Here is a 22473-nt window from a genome sequence, read left to right as displayed (position 1 = left end):
TAGATAATACATGTCGGGAATGCCACCCTATCCAATTGCTGTGGATTAAGATCTCAGACTTATTAGCAGAATGGTGGCAAGCATCTATGCCATGCTCTACAGAATTTGTCTTTCTGGGTTAAGTCATAATTAGTGGACCTCAGGGTTCTCTTCCACAGGGTGGATTCTTCAGCTTTCATATTTGGTCCACACCTATATAGCTTCCTTCTGGAAATATCCCCAGAAAGTTAACTATAAGGATCTCATAATATTGCTTCAGAAAAGGGGTATGCTGCTCTCACACCTGAGTGAAAACAGACATGTGAGAAAGGACCAACAAATTTGCTAATGTCAGATCTATGAAACAACTTTATTTACTTTTTAGCTGAAATTTCAAATGAAATTACCTGATAGTAACTTCCAATAGTTAATTATTCTAGCCATTAGGTTTTGAAGTTATTATTAGAGACCTTTACCTTTATTTCTTTTATCCAGTTTATTGTCTCTGTATTAGTGGATATTGACTACATTTTAACTAAGCCAGATTAGGACTTGAGTAGCATAACTGAATTTAGTGAGGTAGACTGATTGAATGTACTGTTTTTATACTCATATTTTATTTGTTGAAATGGTCATATAATTATTAACCAACACATAGTCTGACCACCTAGCTTCACAAAATGAATGAAACAAGCAGGATCCAAGTATCCAAGTGAAACAACTTTATTTACCAGACACAGTTGACAATACCAGTTAAGTGCTTTCATCCTAAAAGGACTTTTAAAGTGTGTGTGTTTTTTTTAATTTACAGTTTAAAAATAACAGATCATTTTAGATTGTATATATGGCATCAGGAATGTTTTTTAGTCATTTTAAATAAGTTATAAAGTAGTTATCAATCGGATTAACACAAAGCTACAGAAACGTTTTATGCACATGTTCTTCAATGATTAATTAATTCATTGATTTAAGGTTTGATGAAGTCATGTGATTAATGCTGTATTCTTATTTAAATATTTTTAGGGAAGGTTCATATCCAGTTCTGATGAAGTCCTTTTAGGACAAAAGTACTTAACTGGTATGTCAATTGCATTTGGCAAATAAAGTTGTTTCACTTGGATACTTAGATCCTGTTCATTTTGTTCACTTCTTGAAGCTGGGTGGTCAGACTACATTTTGGTTCTTAGTTTTTTTTATTATGCTGACTTCTCCCTGTCTCTTCGGTTCTTAGCCATATAATTATTCACTGTTATGGCACAATATGAAACTGTACTGCTGTGTTCATTTCATGCAATTAATAATGTTGTTCTGTTGCAAAAAAAAAAGTGACCGTCACCAAGAGCCGATAAATAAATGAAAAAAAAATTGTAATGAACGACTTCAACATTGACTTCCTTGATTTACATTAATCAGATTTTCATGGTCATCACTAACTGAGTCAGACATAAATCAACTAGTCTCCAAATCTCCAAGACAACTACTTCCAATAACAACTACAACAAACACTCCTTTCTAGATCTAGTAATCTCAAATAAAATATCCACAGTAAACTATATGTATGTACAGCCACAAAATATCAGTGATCAATGTGCAATTGCTTACTTCTGATCTGACAAAAAACACAAAACCCCTCCTATGCAGTTTATCATTAAGAAGAGGTCAGTGAGCAGTAGCCAAGCTTTGAACTATGACTTAGAATCCACTGACTTGCCCTATTTGTATAACTCTAATTCTCCTGTCACTGCAAGCAATGCCCTTACAAACAGCCTTCTCAACTCACAACCCAAATACTCTACAGTTAGAACACAGCTATGCAAAAGTGATAGGGATCCCTGTGTGACTAAGGAACTTAATAAAATCTGTAACCTGAACTAGTCTACTTGGGCAGAATGCAAGCAAACCCACTGCCCCAGCCTAAAACATTATATTCTGTTATCTAAAGAAGTTTTATATTCTGTTATGTAAAGAAGTTAAGAGCACTGTCTAATGTATTAAGGCTAACTACTTCCCGGACATACAGACAAAACTCCTTTCTATTCCTGAAAAATTCTTGAATGAGGTTAAAAAAACATAGGGCTTAGCAAGTTACATGCTAGACCAAATACAATCTGTCCTGAGGCACTACTAAAGAATTCCTCTCACCTTCAGCTTCAACTTGTGTCACAGCCATTAGCCCCTGATTTATGCATATATCTTATCCTTACCATACCTTTCAACCTCTTAGTGCTAGAAATCTGGACAAAGCCTGACAAAATGGTGGTACAGAGGCCTAAAACTAGGGACAGATTTTAAATATTGCTCTTTTAACCTTAGAAAGTTTCTAGAATAACCAGGTTTGTGTTAACATGCATTTTCTGAAGGATTTGAAATCTGAAACTCAAATGTATGTCCATCATTTAGTGACTTCAATCCTCAGATCATTGCAGTGATTTGCCAGAAAATCATAAATTCTATATGGAACGAACCAAAAATATAAAAAAAAATCTGGACATTCTGTGAAAATCTGGACACTTGAAATGTATGATCCTTACATCCCACCATTTTGTCTGAGGAAAATTACTCTAAAAGAAACAGATAAATTATTAAATTTTTTCTTCTAACTATGGAAGTCCTTGAAATGACAGTTATTACCGCAGTTCATTAAAAGACGTAACAGCCATATTTGACACCAAATACATCTCCTTTTTAACTTTCCCTCATAAATCAGTTTCCCTAATCCCCAAAAAAGAGCCATTATGATCAAATACCTAAAATAACTTTTCTCCAATGCTTCATATAGAGACCCAGTTCAGTTCTTCTTCACCTAAAAAAACTATTTAAGAAAGCAGTAATTATACACAGATGACTAGCCACATTTACAAGTGCAACATACTTTTCCCAACCAGCACAAATATACCAAAGGTCACAGTATACTTACTGCCTTATTCACTTTCACAGATGCCATTCTCACAGTGGCCAGCAAAGGGCTTCTCTCTAAAACCCTCTTCATCAATCTAGCAAACATATTTGATATTGTAAACCACTACCTACCTCTCAAAAAGTACATTCCACAGCTTTGGTACCTCCACAGTGGACTGGTCGCAAAGATGCTTAAGTCATAGATCTCTTCAGGTGAAATCAGAAAATACTTTTTTTTCACTAACCAGAATCTATATTCAGGAATACACTAAGTCTCCATCATTGGTTCTCTACATAGTTTCCCTTTTTACAAACTTCCCCGCACAACTAATCAAGGCACCTAACATACTCAAATACACCAATGTTCTTGTACTTTTTTCAATCTGCTCCACACCACTGCTCCATCCTAAAAGACCTCCAAAATACACTTAATCTTTATCATATCCTGCAACAGAAGCATCTTATTTCAAACCCTAACAAAGCAAGATTTATGTCCTTTGGAAACCTACCTTGGCTAAAATCACTACCCAACTCTAACCCACCTGTTCATATCAATAATTCAACCAACAATCCCACCTCCTCATTGAATATTGGTATAATGCTGGACCCTTCCCTTTCCTTGAGTTCTCACATTAATGTTAAAAATCAATAAAGCAATCAATGTCTCTTGTTGTTTTTCTAGATTATTCATTCCAAAGGCCAGAGTCACTATAGGAAAGTGCATTCTGTTCCCACAACATAAATATGGTGTCTCTTCTTTGTGTACTCTTTCCAGAAACACTTAAATGCCATACAAACACTATCTGACTGCATGTCTTGATTTATCCTCCTTTCCTCTCCCTAAAAGCATCACCGTACATCCTTCACCGGGTGTCAGTGGCTTTCTATACCTGAATTATACCTACTCCTCCTCACCCTGCTTTATAAAGCAGTAAGCTACCATATTTGTTCACCATTCTTATTAAAGCTTAATACCACAACAACTGATTATGATCCAGGTAACAGCAATGCCCCCCCCCCCCCCATTGTTCATCTGCACTCAGCCAGCTCACCACCTCTGAGCAGACATTCTCTGTCTTCCCCTCTAACATCTGTTCTAGGCCCTCAGCTGTAGAATTTAAACTCCACAATCACCTGATTGCAACAGCTGCTTACTTATGGATCCATCTTAATCTAATAACGTGAACAATTTCTTTCTGCAATTAAGTGCCATGCCACCCTTTTTGCTACTAGTATGGCTCATATCAATGCATGAGATTTTAAAGAATGTAAACAAAATACATAAGGTAAATTAAAACAAAATGTAGCTGTTAGTATCTGTAGAATATTACACTGCACAACGACTGTTATCATGTATTTAATCTGTACTTTGAGTACTGCAACACATTTCAATTTTCACTTGGCACCTGTTTTACAAGACTGTTATCCTTGCATATTATTACAATAAAAAGTAATAACTTGGTTTTTCATTTTTACAGTTGTGAAACTAATATTGTACTTCTCCTTCTCTACTGTATGAAATGCCTGCTTACATCTTATCTACTACTACAGACTATTTTTTAACTTCACTGGTTATTGTAACCCCAGGCTGTGGCTGAAATTAGTCCATGTGGATTAATCCACTACTTCGGTTGTCAAACTTTAACAGATAAACAATACTACAGAAACACAAATAAATCCTCATAATTGTTCAACAAATATTGATCCATAGTAGTTGCCAAGATGTAGCAACTATGAAAATGCCAGATTAGAGCAAACAAAAATCAAGCTACTAACCAAGTAGAAGCAATTCATTTCAGAACATAAATCCAATAGCAAGCAATGGCCAAGACTCTCCATTTAAGAATATTAAGTATTTAGGCAAGAAACAAAAAGAAATAGATACTAGCTGGGCTCCTTGCTGCTCAAAATAGATTGTGTCAGGGTATAAATGTTTTTACTGTAAAAGACACTCTCACAAAAATCAGGTGGAGGTGTTAGGATAGGGATTAAAGATAGTTATGGGAACTGTGGTTATTACATGTTCAGTGATAATACCAGTATGAGACTGTAATTATTACATTTCAGTGATAACACCAGTATGAGTCTTGTGATTATTACATGTTCAGTGATAACATCAGTATGAGACTGTAATTATTACATGTTCAGTGATAACACCAGCATGAGTCCTGTGATTATTACATGTTCAGTGATAACACCAGTATGAGACTATAATTATTACATGTTCAGTGATAACACCAGTATGAGTCCTGTAATTATTACATGTTCAGTGATAACACCAGTATGAGACTGTGATTATTACATGTTCAGTGATAACACCAGTATGAGACTGTAATTATTACATGTTCAGTGATAACACTAGTATGAGTCCTATGATTATTACATGTTCAGTGATAACATCAGTATGAGACTGTAATCATTACATGTTCAGTGATAACACCAGCATGAGTCCTGTGATTATTACATGTTCAGTGATAACACCAGTATGAGATATAATTATTACATGTTCAGTGATAACACCAGTACGAGTCCTGTAATTATTACATGTTCAGTGATAACACCAGTATGAGACTGTGATTATTACATGTTCAGTGATAACACCAGTATGAGGCTGTAATTATTACATGTTCAGTGATAACACTAGTATGAGTCCTATGATTATTACATGTTCAGTGATAACACCAGTATGAGACTGTAATTATTACATGTTCAGTGATAACACCAGTATGAGTCCTGTAATTATTACATGTTCAGTGATAACACCAGTATGAGACTGTAATCATTACATGTTCAGTGATAACACCAGTATTAGTCCTGTGATTATTACATGTTCAGTGATAACACCAGTATGAGACTGTAATTATTACATGTTCAGTGATAACACCAGTATGAGACTGTAATCATTACATGTTCAGTGATAACACCAGTATGAGTCCTGTAATTATTACATGTTCGGTGATAACACCAGTATGAGACTTTAATTATTACATGTTCAGTGATAACACCAGTCTGAGACTGTGATTATTACATGTTCAGTGATAACACCAGTATGAGACTGATTATTACACGTTCAGTGATAATACCAGTATGAGACTGTAATTGCTATTTTTCTGTTTCACTCTGGTCCCCTATATCTACTTACTTACTCAGTCAATGCGTGCTATCTCCTTGGCTTCTAACACTCTAATCACAATCAGTACATTTTCTATGTCATTCTGATCCCATATATCTATTTACATGCTCAGTCAATACGCATTATACATCTTCCGGTCTTTACCTGCTTACACCTATCCCTGCTCCTCCCTCCATCTACCTAACACCCTCCTTGAATTTATAAAAGCCTCCCAGTCCCAGGACGCCTTCTTTAAGTATTTCTGCCCCCGGCTGCTGAGTATCCGGGTGTTGCGTCTGCAACTATAACAAGGTAAATCTTGTTTTTGTTTCAATAATGCATTGCTCTCTGCTGTAAAGTAGATGGTGTTACTGCCAGGATATTCCTGTTTGCTTGTGTATGCATGTTCATTATTTTAACTAAAGAAATAAGAGAAAGGGAGAAAACAGCAGGAATATCCGTATTGTCTTATGCTGAATGAGTCCAAAAAATTTGCCCTATCCTGGTTAGCGGTCAATCGCAAATGTTAGGAAACCATTTACTAGCATTGCTTATATTTCTTGTGAGTGCTGGCGATTTCAGCATTGATGCCTATGCTTAAGCGTTGAAACGATAAATATGCCCTATTCTGGTTAGCGGTCAATTGTAAATGCTAGGAAACCATTTACTAGTATTGCATATATTTGTTGTGAGTGCTGGTGATTTCTGCATTAACGTCTATGTTTAAGAGTTGAAACGCTATCTACCCATAGACCTGTATTTAATGAATTATTGACGTGCTGATCAAGAATACTTATTTGCGCCAATTCCTGTATGTGTGCTGGCCAAGCATTAAGCGCTTACCATACATACAACCAGTAAGCCTGCACAACATTTATTTAATGCAAAAGGTAGTAGTTTATGAATGATTAGCGTGTTAGTTAAGAACACTTATTGGTGCCACTCCCTGTATGTGTGCTGCTAAGCGTTTAGCGCTTAACACATACACTACCATTAAGCCTACATAACATTTATTTGAAGCTAAAGGAATTATTTTTTTTTTTAATTATTGGCGTGCTGGTCAAGAATATTTTTGGCGCCAATCACTGTATGTGTGCTGGTTAAGCGTTAAGCGCTTACTACATACACAACCATTAAGCCTGCATAACATATATTTAATGCAAAAGGAAGACTACAGTAATATATAGCATTTCTAATTAAGATTATAGGAAAGAATGCTAAATAATATAGTTGAGTTGGTCTAAAGGGAACATAGCTAAAGCCACCTAACAGTTAGCTCGTCGAGTGTGCTGGGCAACTTTAACTGAAGACGCCAACCTCTGCATGTGTTCTGAAGAGATTTTTTTCACTTTTATCCTGCTCACTGGCTTATCTATTGCTGTTTAAGAAAATATTTCACTGAAATAATACCTAGCCCATATTGTACTGCTTAGTGTATGCTATATTTCTGGATCAATGCGTTTCTGTACTGACTACTAAAGTGTGATTTAGTTGAATAGAATGCTTTTTCTCATTTCTAAATGATGTGTAGCACATGCTGAATGGAATATTAGTGTTACTTCTTACATTGAATTGTGTATGCTATTGTGAGCCAAAGTGTTTTCTGTACTGCCTATTAAAGTGCAACCTCTCTCCCTATATTCTCTCTTCTCCAGCCTTCTTGCCTTGTAATACCTTCTTGCGACTACGCCTGGCCTGGATGCCCAGACCTAATCTAAAATAGAGCATGTTCTACTACCTCATCCCTTGTACATGAATAGACCTAAAATTGTGACAGAAGGAATTCAGAAAGTATGTACAACCACTGCTAAACCTTTGTATTAATAAAGATATCCAAAGCCCTGCTAGGTTCTGTACGCTCCCTTGCCAGGTAACCTCAGCAGCCAAACCCTGACCACCTCTGTGCCCCCCAATTAGCCCCTTTCTAGACCACTCTTTTTATTTAGTCCTTTGTCCTTTTTAATATTTTTCAGCTTTGGGATCTACCTTGGTGGAATCCCAGGTGCGTTTCAGCATCTGTCCACTAGGTGGCTCCCTCTCCCCACTATTATTGTTTCCCACATCTTTTACCTTACTGTCTAAGATACTATACATGTCCTAATTCCCTTGTTCTCTTTTCTCTCTCCCTTTATTAATATCTTAAGCAACACCAGCCTATTAAACCCCTTGCCCCTTGTACTTACCTTCTCCACTCAACAGTCCACTGATAGGTTCTTGCTCTCATCCTGCCTTCCTTGGCTCTACCCACTCCGTTCGCCCTATGGGCTCACTCCACTCCTCTAGCCTGCCCCCAATTCCCACCCGCCCCAGTACCTCTACATTTATACCTTCATAACCACACCCACTACACCACCTAGCCAATCACTCTCCATAACTCTCTCAATAGCCACTCCCTTACCCCACCCATACTAACCATCACTCATCCCCCTAGAAAACCCTACCTGACCAATTAGTCTCCACTGCTTAGCCTGCACCCACTACCTAACCCCACCCATATCAACCATTACTCTGTACCATACTCCCCACAACTAATCAGAGGCATACCTACTTCTAGTGCATATAACCCTCCTGATCCTAAAAGTTTACTTAGCAACAACATAGCAACTCTTAACAACCATTTTCCTTTATTTTTGTTTTAAACAGCCAACATTATAATGTTCCCTAAACCCATAGCCTCCTCCACTCTACTACTACTCCTCAACATAGTCTACATTTACTACCTCACCCAACCCATATATACTAACCACTCACAAGCCTTCCACATTACCATACATCTTAACTCACCCCCCTTAAAACCACACACCATAATATCTCCCCTTCTTTATCCTATAACAAACCAGCTACTCTTTTCTTATAAACTTATTACCCCTTATAAACATTCTACCTCCATAATAGCTAACAAATCCTTTATCAACATAATAAACTCCAACCCATACTCTAAGCAGTCCAAACATCACTCCAACCCAATCCTACATCTAATATCCACTCTAATATCAGGAGATATTCACCCTAACCCTGGCCCCTCCACCTCTTCCACTACAGACAAGTCTATACTATTCACCTCTCTAAACTCCCAAAGCATAGTAAACAAAGTCCCAAACCTCCATGCCTGGCTCATACATAATAAACCTGACATCCTATCTATCTCTGAAACTTGGCTAAAACCCCACATAAAAGACCATGAAATAACACCACCCAACTACTCTATCATCAGAAAAGATAGATCCCACAAAAAGGGGGGTGGAGTAGCTCTACTATACTCATCCTCCTTGTCAGTCACCCCTTATAACAAATCTATCCCCAACTTCAATAATGCCGAACTACTCCTAACACAATTTCAAATTAATAAACACAAGCACATATGCATAGCCTCCCTCTACATCCCCCCTGGTGACAATATTACTACACTTGAGAATATCCTCTTTTGGCCCTCCACCAACATTAGCAATGAAATAATAATCTTGGGTGAAACAAACATAAATTAGACCTCCATTCAGTCTTCCACAAACTTACTTAATATCAACCTTTATAACTTCACACAGCTAATTAACCCCATAACCCGCCCCTCAAAAACTCTTTCCAATGGTAGCATTCTAGACTGGATTCTAGTCTCTCACCCTCATTATTTCTCTGATAGTGGTACACTTCCAGACTCCCTTAGTGATCACCTACCCACCTTCACATATCGACTCCCTACACCTTTACAGAGAACACATAATTATATCACTACCCGCAACCAAAAAAACTTTAACCCAATAGCTTTCACTGACTCTCTAAAAGTAATTGACTGGAACATTCTAAAAACTCTACCCTTAGATAATGCAGTGGCCCACTTCAATTTAACTTTCTTAAACCTTCTAGACTACCATGCTCCTTTAAGGTTTAAAAAAATAAAACAAAAAACCACCCCCTGGCTAACCAAAAACACACTAACAGCCATGCGACACAGAGATAAAGTCTGGGCACTCTACCAGAAAAATAAATCTCCCCTCACCTATACTGAATACAAAACACTTAGAAACAAAGTAAAAAAGCTCATTATCACTGATCGACAAAATTACTTCTCCATACTCCAAAACAATAATAAAACAAACCCTCAGAAATTCTGGAAAGGAATCTCTACCCTCATCAATCCCGGTAAAACAGTCAACCCCAGCCCAGACCCCAATGCTCCTGACATAGACTTGGCTACACAATTTAACTCTTTTTTCATTAATTCTATTTCCAAACTAACCTCTTCATTCTCCAACACCACCACATCCTCCACTTCACCCTCATCCTCCTCTACTAATACTCTTCCCTCCACTTCTACCACCACTCCCACCTCCTCTCCATTACCACCACCCTCTAATACCCTATCTCCCCTTTCCTCACCTTTCTCACTAAAGCCCATTCCTACATCTACCATAAAAAAACTCCTCCAGAAACTAAAGCCATGCTCTAATGCCCCAGATAATATTCCTTCATACTTCCTTAGCATAGCTGAGGAAGCCATTGCTTACCCTATTAGCATACTAATTAACCGCTCTATCCAAGAAAGCATAGTGCCCCAAATTTGGAAAAAGGCTTTTATCATAACTTTACATAAAGGTGGCAATAATAACAATATTACAAACTTCCGTCCCATAGCTATCTTGTCTCCCATCTCTAAACTCCTAGAAAAGTGTATCCATCTACAGCTCCTACCTTACCTCTTAGACAATCACCTGCTAACTCCAACTCAGCATGGTTTTAGACCCAGTTATAGCACTATGACAGCCCTCCTCTCCTTTCTAGAAACTATAAATAAAGCCCGTGACTCTGGTCATATTGTTTCTACCCTCTTACTTGACCTCTCAAAGGCCTTTGACACTATCTCTCACAAACTACTTCTAACTAAACTCTCTCAGCTTAACTTATCTCCTTCCTCACTGAACTGGTTCTCTAGTTACTTATCTAATAGACACCAAGCAGTAAAATGGAAAACAGCCACCTCCTCATTCCTTAATACTCCAACTGGAGTTCCCCAAGGTTCCATACTGGGTCCTCTCCTATTTAACATATTCATAAATGACTTCCACAACTCTATCCCATTCTCTAACATTATCCAATATGCAGATGATTCAACTATCATCTGTTCTGCCACATCCAGCCCAGCACTACAAAAGCTTACACAAGAGGCATTCTCCATCACTTTAGGTTTAGGTACTCTTGACTGTTGACTGCCCTTGTGATTTTTTTTAAGCCTATTAATTATCTTGTGAGACTCCAAACCCCTGCCACCTGATGATAAGGCAAAACATTCTTAACCATTAGGCCACCTTCCCAACTGAACTATGGATGAAAGAAAACCACCTTGCACTTAATGCCTCTAAAACCAAACTAATGGTATTTACCCCCTCTAAACACATCTCTATCAATACTAATTCTCTTTCAATCACCAGCCACAACAACACATCATAGGAATTGGTGTCAGAAGCTAAGTTACTCGGGGTTCAAATCGATAGTCATCTTAAATTCAACTCCCACATTCAACTAAATATAAAAAAAAACATCAAAAACTAGGCATGCTCTACCGACACAATCGCTACCATACACCCTCCACTAAAATCAGTCTCTCTACCTCATTCCTCATCCCCTCTCTTCTCTATGGAGCACCACTCCTAACTAACATCCAATCTTCCCTTAAAACACAACTTTCTTCTTGCTATAACAAAATTGCTAAATTCGCTACCAGCCATAAGACTTCTACCCACCACTGCTCTTCACTCCATTAACTAAAATGGCTAGAGTTACCCTATCAACTCATCTATTCTCAACTTACTCTTGCTCACAAGCTTATTTTTAAACCCTGCCTCTGTCCATCCCTTTCCTCTGCCTTCAAATTGCACCTTCCCAATAGAATACGTAGATCTAATAACCAAAATCTAATTGAATTGCATAAACCTAATCATCCCCCAGGAAAAAATCTCCTATCCTTTAGTCTAGCATGGCTCTGGAACTCCCTACCACCTGCCATTCGTACCACCTTTAACCACCTTACATTCAAAAAATCTCTTCACTCTCATCTACTATCCCAGTGGGAATGCTCCTGCACCCATCCTTCTTGATCTACACTGATTTTCTCACTTTTCCCCTCCACTGAACTTCCCTTTCTTGCTTCCTCCATTGCATGTTTCCTTATAATATAACTTGCTTCTCAGTTTCTACATTGGCATGTGTACTTTTATCTAGTCTGTATCTTGTGATGTTTACCACCAGTTTGGTTCTAACAGAAATTGTATGCTCTAACAATATAATTGTTGTAAATATTGTAATAAGGATCTAAAACCTATTGTAACCATGTTTATGGAGCTTTTCTCCCCAGGACTCCATTGAAAATGGGTTCATCTTGGCCCAATGGACTATCCTGGTAAACCAACTGCAAATAAAATAAATGAATAAATAAATAATTATTACATGTTCAGTGATAACACCAGTATGAGTCCTGTAATTATTACATGTTCAGTGATAACACCAGTATGAGTCCTGTGATTATAATATGTTCAGTGTTAACACCAGTATGAGACCTGTGATTATTACATGTTCAGTAATAACACCAGTGCTATGCAGCAGACTCCCTCTTATCTGGTCTCGATGGGACCAGTCCTTAGGCTGGATAAACAAATAGAAGGTTAATCAGAAAAAGCATACAAAATAGCATTTATGGGTGGCAAATCAGATTTAAAAATGATGTATATATGTTGCAACTTGCATGTAAATATTTACTCATTGGAAGTGAACACAAACAAGACAGAGAACGTCTTGGAGGTCAAAGTTAAAGTTTTAAGACATGGCTTGGAAATATATTAGCAATGTGTTTCATAGTATGTGGAGGTCAAGCTAAGTAAGGTTTAAGAACTTTGCTTACAGAGGCATGTGAGTGAAGAAACAAGGGCCAGTTTGCTTGGGCAACTCCCACTGACTGTATGTTAATGACCGTAAGTTTGTAAACTTGAAAATTCATAACAGTGGTTTGAGGGTTAGAGGCATTTAAGGGAAGTTGATACTATGGAATTAACAGGGCTATGGGATGGCAGAATTGGTTACTTCATCTATTGAGTGCTGGGTTGGTTGTTGCATTAGCTGATTCAGTCACTAAATACAGCTGATATACCAAATTACTTTAAAGCAAGCACTAGTTTAGATATTTTTAAGAACAGCCTGGACACTTGTTATGGTGATAACTGTTTTGGCATATTGGCAGACTAGAAGGACATTAATGCCCGTGCTTGAAATATTTGTATGTATGTATGCAGTTTTTTTGTTTCCTTGTTTGTTTTTGTCAGTTGTCAGATTAGGAACAAATCTAGCAAAACTGGAAAAAAATGTTCAAAACACAAGTTCAGTCACAGTGATGTAGTTTGCTCTTTACACCCATACGCTGCTATCACCGTATCACTGCAAAGCACTGAAGTGCAGAATAAAGTCTGAAACCCATTATAATAGAACTACTATATACTAGATATTAGCAATATTATCATTGTATACAGCTATTGAGCTAAAAGTCACCTACTATCTTGTTCACCAGTACAGACTACAAGAGCATTTTCACTATCTATCTATATATATATATATATATATATATATATATATATATATATATATATATATATATATATACACACACACACACACACACACACACACACACACACACACACACACACACACACACACACACGCACACTGGTTTAACCATTCCGCTAATGTTACTAGTCCTCGTAAAATGCATGAATGCAAGTGGCACACAGCAAGTGTCAGTGAATGTCTTGCCACATCTTTGAGCCACTATTGCAGTGACCTGAATCTTTCTTAGGAAAAGCACACTTTGATTGAGATGGATCTTAAATGACTGCAGTAGGTAGGTCAACCTGGACATTAGCATGGTCCATCCATTCAGTCATTTAAAATAAGTGTACTGTGGATACTGACTGACAAGGACATGAGTTCACACGTGAAAAACATTTTTAACCAAAGTGTTTTCACCGGCATCAGAAACTGATGGTAAGCCAGACACAAATGGGAATCTAACTGGTGCAAACCTGATGTTTGAAAATGTATTACTCCTTATTGTAAATTCATGTGCAATCCCATTTCTACTTCTGTTTCTTACAAATAATTGGAGCATAGATTTTTTTCTTAACAACAACTTCAGAGAAGGATTTTAATAATCTTAAGGCTAGTAAATTGAAAGATAACAGTGCACAGCAGTTACCTGCCACAGGTAGCAATGACAGTAAATAACTATGACCCACTTACCATGCAAAGAAATTTTGAATTCTAAGCTGCACAAAATATAAAGAAACCAGTGACATCATGCCACATTTGAAGCAGCTTTAGTTTATAACATTATGCACAGAATGATGGTGCTAGGGTATTGCTATTTCTGTAATACAAGCTCATATTCTGAATCTAAAATTGGAGAGTGTCATCAGTAATAAACCCAAATTACCTAGTGTTTGCAGTGAGGCAGATAGCTGGGAAGAAGTTAGAGATGAGGAAATAGCCCAATCGGGCATTCTTAGACTTGGAGAAAGCATATGATAAGGTCCCAAGAAAGCTGATTTTTGCAGTCCTGCAATGGTTCAAAGTCCTGGAAACACTAGCAGATTTAGTGCAGACTACGTACAATAACACAGTGACATAAGTATACGCAGTGTTTAGAATCACACAGGGGTTCCCAGTGGGAGTGGGTGTACATCAGAGATCAGCTCTGATCTCCACTAGTATAACAAGGGTGAAGCAAAGGGGGTAACCACAAGGATGCAAGGACATGATTGGGAGAAGCCAATTGATCAGTAGTGCAGTTCTGGTATTTTAACACTGCTTTACTGATCAGGATTTGACAGGAGCAGAAATGGGTCCTGATTAAGTCCTAATGTTAGGAGTCAGATTGAAACTGACTTTTTTTTTTTGCTCCTCAGCTGTCAGTGTGCAAGACTGAGAAATAGCAGTGCCTGCTTTGCTGAGCCCACTGTTGTTCATACTTGTGATGGATTACATGAATAAACAGGTTTGAGGGGACAGCTCACCAAAGCTGTTATATGTAGACAATGAGGTATTAACAGGCATACTATGAACAAGAACGTTAGCAAATGGTAGGGGAAAGGAATGCAGAATTGAAAGCACACTGGATACAACTGAATACATACGAGATAGCTGTAATAGCAATAAATGGGTGAATCAGAAGAAGCTGAAACCCGAGATAGAAGGAAAAATTGCGAAACAGGTTAACAGCTTCAAATATCTCAGAGGGGTGGTTTAGGAGAAGGGAAGTCTGAATGTGGAGGTCAAAACTTGAATCAGAGGGGCTGCAGACAACTGAAAAAGATCGTTAAGGCTGGTTCATCACAGAAGAATGCCAAAGAAACTGAGAAGTAAGGTGCACAAAACATTGGTGGGATCAGTATTACTGTATGGTACAGAAACCTGGGCAGTAATGGCAGAGCAGTTGAGGAAGCTAGAGGTGATGGAGATGAAGTGCCCGAAATGGGTTGTAGAATGCACACTGTGGGACCGACGATGAAATCCGGACATCAAAGCCGAAGCCAAAATAGCTCCATTTGCATGCAAAGATGGCCAAACAGAACTGGTTACAGTGGATAGGACACATGTAGGAAAGCAGAAGATGATTTGGTGAAGAAAGTTTTGGAGAGATAGGAAGAAGGCAAGAGAAAGCAAGGGCATCCAGGAAAGAGATGGATTATATGAGGGAAGATCTGTGGCAGTCGAGTATGACTGCCAAACAAGACAGTAGAGTGGCATTGAATGGCATCAGTTGATTTGACACTCCAACCCCATGTAGAAAATGAGAATAATGGGTCGATGATGATGATGGAGAAGAAGAAAGAAATTTTCTACAGATAACGTATAACGTGCATTGTGGGATGTAATCTGCATTTAATTTTTCAGCTAGTAATTCTTTGAGGAGATATGAAGTGTTGACTGTAAGTTTATTCCTATTTGCAGTCAAATTACAAGATTTCTAAAAAGGAAAGCAAATGAAGATGCAATGTAGTGTGAAAGTGTGTAGTCCTGAAAAAGCAGCTGTTTTGAATATGGATTGCCAATTTTATTTTAATTGGTGTTTTTCCAATACGAAAATGAGTCTTTTTTTGCATTTATGGGTATAAACATACACACACACACACACACACACACACACACACACACACACACACACACACACACACAGATAGATGGATAGATAGATAGATAGATAGATAGATAGATAGATAGATAGATAGATAGATAGATAGATAGATAGACAGACATACAGACAGACAGATATCACCCTGTAAAGAATGTGTTCAAAACAAGTGGATTAGTTTTGATCCTCAGCGGTACCAAATACAGCAGCATCCCCCAGCCCCTAAGTAGGATAAGCAGCCTATTTGCTACCATTAAAGCATCATATCTTAATATTTTCTGTTGTACTAATATCCATGCATTTTTTCACATGTATTTTACTACTGTCTAATTTCTAATACCCAGATGGCTTGGTAAGGGCTGCTATTATTTTATTTTACAGTTATGGTGGTTAATGGAAACACAGAGTACATTGTGTTGAGATCATTTATTAATGTTCTGTCTCTCCAGTAACTTAAGAGTAAGATTACTTGATTACCAAATATCATAGTTGTAGTTCCTTCTTTCCCACCTGCCTGGTCTATCTTAACCTATGAATGATACCAGAAGACAACAACAAAGAAATTTCACTGAAATCCAAAAACTTGCAAAGTGTAAAGCACATAGCAAACAGAGGCAGTAATAATTACATTATAAAAACGTCAATATAACGCCTGTACGAAGCAAACGCTCCCAATAGGTAAGCCAAAAATAACAACAGTAAACCAATAACCAACAATGGGAGCGAAACATAGTAGATGTGCCAATAGTTCATCAAATGTCCTCAAAACTTCAGTAGTCCCAATAAATCGATAAAAAGTCCGTTACAAGCGGAGACTCATTCAGTTCAAGGACAAACTTTAATATATAAGAGATGCAGGTTAGCGCTTTCACCATACGGCTTCATCAGACCTTTGCACTCTAATAAAAACAGCTGAATTTAAATACAGAAAATGTCAGGAAACAAATCTCTCTTAAAGTGCCAGATCTCCAATAACCACAAAAACAACATGTACATCTGTCTGACATCACAAAACTATTCATAATATATGTCTACATATGCACATGTTGAAACAAAAAAGCAAACCTCTTCATAATAACATAAAACGTGTATAACACACTAATACATATAAAAATAAAAATATACTAATAATATATATATATGAATAAATATATACAACATGCAATACAAAAATACATATGTATGAGCATTAAAAAATGCCTATGCAATAAAAAAAAAATATATATATATATATATATATATATATATATGTATATATATATATAATGGCTGATGGCTAGCCAAGTAACAAAATTTATACATAAAAACTACAAACAACCAACTAATCTAAGATGAATACCCATCAAATCAACAAATTCCTAGGTATATAAAACATGTCTAAAGATAAAATGGCTTATCATAAATAACCACAAAAAGCAACTAACCTAAGATGTATCAACTTCAGGACATTAACTTCCTATACTTAAGAAATGGCTTAACCAAAACCATACCATTGAGAACTGGATAAACATCCGATCTAAGCCTCATGATCCATATAGCCTCTCTGGTCTCTGTATGTGTCCTGATGTCACCTCCCCTAGGTCCTAAATGCATTCTCTCCACTATCTTAAATCTAAAAGTATGTGATTCACCATTCTCCATTACATGTTTAGCTAAGGCATTAACCTTGGAACGTATCCTGATGTTATACATATGCTCACGCATTCTATCTCTTAAATATCTATTGGTCTTCCCTATATAGAATGCGTGGCAAACATCACAGGTTGCTAAGTAAACAACATCAGTTGGCATACAATCCCCTCTTACTCGAAACTCATATGTCTTCAGCTCAAGGGGATGCATAAAGGTAGAATCAGAATTAATCAGATGACAAAAATTACATTGACCACATGGTATTGTGGCATATGGCTGCTCTATCTCTCCATTAGACCTCTCTCTAGGATAACAAAGTAACTCTTCAAATTCTTTTTGTTTCTATATATAAACCTAGGAGCATCTCCTACCACTCCCTTCATTCTGTGGATCTACTAATAATATGTCCCAATGTACTCTGATCACATCTTTAATGTGACCTGTATCCTTGGTATAAGAAATCGAGCATGCCACTCCACATTGTCTCCTTCCACCTGTATCCCCAATTGATGCATGGCTGCTCATATCACTTAAATGACTCGATTTGTTTCCCGCCATTTTCTGTATTTAAACTCAGCTGTTTTTATTAGAGTGCAAAGGTCTGATGAAGCCGTATGGTGAAAGCGCTAACCTGCATCTCTTATATATTAAAGTTTGTCCTTGAACTGAATGAGTCTCCGCTTGTAACGGACTTTTTATCAATTTATTGGGACTACTGAAGTTTTGAGGACATTTGATGAACTATTGGCACATCTACTGTGTTTTGCTTCCATTGTTGGTTAATAATTACATTATATTTTCTCTGTAGGGGGCATTTCTATGATTGGAATACAGGGAAGCAGAAGTACTTCGACATTTGTTGGAGATGTCCTGTTCATCTGCATCTGAATGCTTAACTTAAAACAAATACTAATATAAATAATTGCTTTTGCTCCAACTTTCACACCAGGTTACATATTCTTGACAAGGCATAAAGGTGGTCAACTATGACCGATACCATGCAATTAAAAAAGACTTAGCATGCAGTTTGTCCCTACATATAAGACTTTTTATTTGGCTTTGTAGCTAGGTTAACATAGCTAGCATCAGTGACCCACTTAATTGTCCTGTTGTATTAAGGTTGTACCTATGCGATATGTAGCTAGTACTTCATTTTTCAGAGGTTTATAAGTTCATAAGTAAGTACTAGGCAATCAGTCTTTACATCGTTACAAGCCTAGCCAATTACCCATATTCAAATATTACCTACACCCTCAAGAAGAGCAAGACAAGATAACCTGTGGTAAGAATTTGCTGCTGCTCATCCAATTATCTGTTCTGACAACTGCATGCCAAAAGGACATTATATTCAATAACTGGTCTGATGAGATATGAGTAGAGAAGAAAGGATACTTCTTTTAATCTAAAGGATATGCCTTTGGAAACTGGATGAGACAAAAATCTTTCCCCACTAATGTGGAGACTTGATAGTCAAAGATTAAAGAATTATCAATAAAAGTGCCAAGATAATTTATGACAGTGTCTGACTGAAAGGGTATCCCCATTATGGAATATGAAAATATTATGTTTACTCAAATTTAACTTGAGACCATTGTCCTTTACTAGTGTGTTTAAATGTGTTCTTACTATGGGTAGAATAAAAACTCTTATACGCATTAAGTATTTTCTTTCTGTTGATTTATAATTTATTTATATAGGTATTCTGCCATAAAGATTTGTTTTTAATTTTCTCATTTTAATTGGCACAGATAAGGACTACAATATTCATACAAAGTGGGAGTAGAAGTCAGAGGTACAAGCAGCAGCTTTAGCAATGGTTTCCACTGGATTATGACTGCAGTGGAATTTATTTAGGTCATCAAGTAACAGAAGAAGGTTTATTTTTAAAAAATTCCTAACCACAGTGGTCTTTGCAGAGACAGAGAGAAATGCAACCAGTTTTTAAGGAAAAAGTCACTGATTTATGGCCTGATTTAACAAGGTAGAATGGTACAAATGGAGGTGTTCAAGAACTGCCATATTTGTGAGGCAGATTAAGGGTATTGGGGCCTCTAGTTGGATGATTACATATTTGTAAAAGGAAGTTAGCATTTATAATGTCAAGGAAGCGGTAGGAATGCCAACCACTGACAGTGAAGGTCAGCCAGTTTACTGATGGATAGTTGAAATTCTTCTGTAGATAGCGGTTGTGTTTAATGGTGATTTCAGCTAAGGTGTTAAGATGGCTTGCATGCTCAAAACAGGACATACACAATGTTTTATAGCTAGTTATGAAGTTATAATTAGACCTGTTTAGGGTGATTTGGACATCTTGTGTCCCAATGAATCTGGTGTGAGGTAATGATATCCTGGACCAATACTGAGACTCCCCCACAAATGTCAGTGGGTCATAAGATAAGATAGGCTCTAATCCCAGGAAGAGAGGAGAAGTGCCTTCACTGCATTTCAGCAGTGTCTCTGTAACTCCATATATATAAATGTTCAAGTTTCAAGAGAGCTTCAAGTCTGAACTTTTTTGTTTGTTTGTTTTGTTTTTGGCTCCTGGCATTAATTAAAGCTACTTTAAAGTGTTCCAAATTAGAATTAACTAGGTTGGAATGTACACCAAAGGCGTTATGAGTCAGCAAAGGCTATAGGCAGAATGTGAAAGCCTTGGTAAGAGAGGTGGAGACCATTCCTGACAAAGCAGAAAGGCTTGCCTGACATCTCATCCCAAGCTGACACTTATTGGATCCTACTAGAATGTAATTAGCTTTACAGCCAGCTATTAAAGCCAGTTATTGTCATTGAATCTTAGTATCATTCTGGGTGATAAAAAATGTCAGTCTTTCTTGCCTAAGACACATATATAGCAAGCTCAGTCTTATCCTTGCATGTCCCTATGCAGGCAGTCTTAAAGGCTTGGAGAGTACACCATTGTAACTCTTAGAGGTGCATCTACTGGCTATAAGTGTACATGATGAAAGTGGGTGTGTTCATTGATGCACTAATAATTGAGACTTCTTAGTGTTTACCCTAGGAGGTTTAGTCAGTGCTCTGTTTACAAGCTCAGCATAAGATGGTGTAGAGGAGGCACTCGGTGCTGTGTGCATGTGTGTTGCAAAACCAAATGCTTCGCAAGTTGAGTATGCTCGGCCAAACCATAAGCTCATAAAACACCAGAGGCCAGCATGTGCAGCTTATAAATACTTTTATTAAAGACTGGATGTCAATAAGGCATATAATGCCGCAAAATGTAACAAATCAAACCGGTTTTGGCTATGTAGCCTTCATCAGTGAAAAAGCATTAGACATCCTGAAAATCTCATTACTATTTATAGATACCATCAACCAATAGTAATATGGTATGGTCCAACCCTAAGGCCGGTTTCCCTTAATAATGAAACAACGAGTGTCATCACCATCTGAATATTACAGTCAAAAAATAATAACATATATATTCTAACCATAAGATAAATGAACAACATAAAAAAATGAACATCATAAAAAAGATCCCTGTGAATAATGTACTAACTTATACACTTGTTAAATGTAGACATAAACAGCTATCTAAACAAACTGTTGTAAAAGAGACTGAAAACCAATTACCACTTATATAGACCAGTATAGTTTTGAATATTCAAAATTGCCATATGTTACTATGGCTAATACAATAAAATATAAAAAAAAACTAGTCACAAAGGCAATAACTTGCCTGTATATGGCCCATTTCTTTACCAGATCCATGATTTAAAGACATTATCTAATCACAATGATATATACCATGAACATAATTTGAATATATCTGATCCAATGGTTATAAAACCAAACGAATATTATGTCTCATGAACATGAAAAACATTATCAAGTTCATGTCTATTTCAATGTTAACACATATGCTATGTTCATACCATCATATCTTATGTATCAGATAATTCTGAATGTGTACTAAAGTCATTGTGAGGTAGTACTAAAGAGTTTTCAATAAGCATGAGTAGTTGCTACACAGCCTCTAAATATCTAGTATTATTTGGCTGGCTACAAAAGGACTGACAGTGTAGATGAAGGGGAGTGAGAAAACAGGATGACTTAATAATTTATTCGTATTGATGTTAGAGAGAGACAGAGAGAGACACTATTGACTGGACTAGAAAAGGGTGATTGTATGGGATGAGACAAAAGGGTACAAGAATAAGTTGTGACTATTTTGCAAAAAAATAGCAACATAAAAGTGACAAAAAATGTAGGATAAATAAGGTAATCAATAACAAGTATTAAAATTAAATCAAATAGCTTTATCCAGTAGGCGAATGTGGTCTCTATTTAACTATTAATAGTATTGTGCAACAGAGTCTAGCCCAAAGGTCTAGGAATAATAATTTTAGAGCATTAGCTACAGATAATGTAAATTAATAGTTCCAAGTGTTGTTATGTATAAAGCAAATAGCTTCAATGCAATATCAGTAGAGCAGACAAGCAAGTAATAAACTTATGATAGGTAGGCAGTCCAGTACTCATTACTGCAGTATTGTAGAGCAGTACCTTTAAGTACCTTCACAATACAGCAATGGGTAACAAGCAGAAATGCAACAGCACCAGTGATCAAAAAGTGCAATTAGTGACTGAGATAAGAAGTATTTTTTTTATATACTAACATCAGTCATGGGCAATGCTGAGGTATTATCTTAAATATTACTACTGG

The sequence above is a fragment of the Protopterus annectens genome, chromosome 3.part1 (assembly GCF_019279795.1).
Source record: "Protopterus annectens isolate FY-2018-M chromosome 3.part1, PAN1.0, whole genome shotgun sequence".
NCBI lineage: Eukaryota > Metazoa > Chordata > Ceratodontiformes > Protopteridae > Protopterus > Protopterus annectens.
Note: the sequence above shows the minus strand (reverse complement) of the source record.